This window comes from Apodemus sylvaticus, chromosome 5, assembly GCF_947179515.1.
Source record: "Apodemus sylvaticus chromosome 5, mApoSyl1.1, whole genome shotgun sequence".
In the NCBI taxonomy this organism is placed as follows: Eukaryota; Metazoa; Chordata; class Mammalia; order Rodentia; family Muridae; genus Apodemus; species Apodemus sylvaticus.
Window position 1 is genome coordinate 61,207,286 of NC_067476.1, and position 1,637 is coordinate 61,208,922.

Consider the following 1,637-nt stretch of genomic DNA (forward strand, 5'->3'; position numbering starts at 1 on the left):
CCCCCTTCTACTTTTAAAAGATGAAGTAGGGAGTAGGGGACTTCTGGGAAGATTAAAGGAATGGACAGAAGAGGAAAGGAACCCATGTGGGTAATGGGTGAATCTGATCAGAGTACATTATACAACATATGTATCAAAATGTCATGATGAAATGCACTATTATATAGAGCTAACATACATAATAAACATATTAAAACTGTGTGGTGAGGTTAAAATTAGCCTTAAAGAGAAACTTATATCTTATAATAGAATATTATCTTATAACTTAACTACATATACTAAGACAGTTGAGTGATAAATAAGCAAGTGCCTGTTATGGCTAGCCCTGGGGTTGCTTGTATGTTGAGCTAATTCCACTTCCCTGGAAGGGGCTGAGAACAAGAAATGAGTCATGTGCTTAGGTGACTTCTTGTGAACCATCCCCTAATGAATAAAGGAGCCAATCACTGGGTGAGTAGGCCAGACTTCCAGGTTGGAGAGGGGAAGAGAAGAAGGAGGAGAAATATAGGGTCATTTTGGACAGGAATAATGTGAGGACAAGATGTAGCTACTAGTGTCCCCTGGTTTCAATGGTGGATCCATCAGGACTTGCCACTGGAGGATTTAGATTTAATAAGGCTTATGAGAGTAGGATTTTAATTGTTTTGCCTAGTGATTGAGTTACCATCGTTTCTGAACTAAGTTTGTGTTGTGTTTTCCTTCATCTGGGTTCAAGAGAGAAAGCTTGGGTTTGCCTGATGTGCACCACAAAGACCATGGGGGGTGGGGAGTTGAGGCATGGGGCTGGCATGGCAGCAACCCGCCAGTAGGAACTTAGTGAGTTGCATGGAGAGATTTTGGACCACTGAGTCAGAGAAGCTCCACAAGATAAGAACTGGCCGATGAGACAGGCCAGGCCTGAGAATAGCGTGGGAACTTGGTGTTCTTAATATTTCCTGCAACAAGTGTCCAACTAAAGAGGTTAGAAAAACCCTGCCCCCAGAGGCAGTGCAGCTGTGACTGCTGTACCACATGTGTGTCACTAGGTGGCAGAGAGGAGAGAGGCTTTGTCTCTGCTCATCTGACCTGTGAACATCTGAAGACTGTAGGCTAACATTCCATGAAAAAAGTGAGTCTGAGATAACCACCAGTCTGGCACCAGGGTGCTCAGACAGGAAGCTAGCCTGAGATGACCACCAGTCCTGTATCATACAGGGTGGGGAGCATGCTGGAACCCACCTGGGCAGGAGTAAACCCAAGACAGATGACTCTGTCTTGGGTTTACTCCTAAGGGGCCAGTGAGGCAGGCAAGGAACAAGCACGAGACAACCACCAGAGTTGCATCATAAAGCCCAGACGGGGAGCTAGCTTGAGAGAACCACCAGTCCTGCCCCACACAGGCTGGGGGGGGGGGCGGCAGACCATGCCCAAGATGACCCCAGTCCAGTGTCATAATGCATGAGCAGGGCATAGCATTCTGGAGACCACTCTGAGAGAATTTCAGATACTCAAAGACTCCAGGTTCCACTGAGAGGAATAAATAGATGGTGGAGAGATGGAAGAGAAAGAGAAACCATAGGATGTACGCACAATGAAGAGAGGCAGAACTGAAGACTCTAGGGTAGCAAAGAACAGCCTGATGCAAGCAGCCAGTGATG

The 1,637-nt window shown here is 46.4% G+C and overlaps 1 non-coding gene across 1 annotated transcript; it reads left to right on the plus strand.

Annotated features, from left to right (window-relative positions):
* The first annotated feature begins 971 nt into the window (after positions 1-971).
* LOC127686562 (small nucleolar RNA SNORA17) lies at positions 972-1,097 on the plus strand. The gene has a single exon (XR_007978177.1). It is a non-coding gene; the product is annotated as a small nucleolar RNA SNORA17 (small nucleolar RNA).
* The last annotated feature ends 540 nt before the right edge of the window (positions 1,098-1,637 follow it).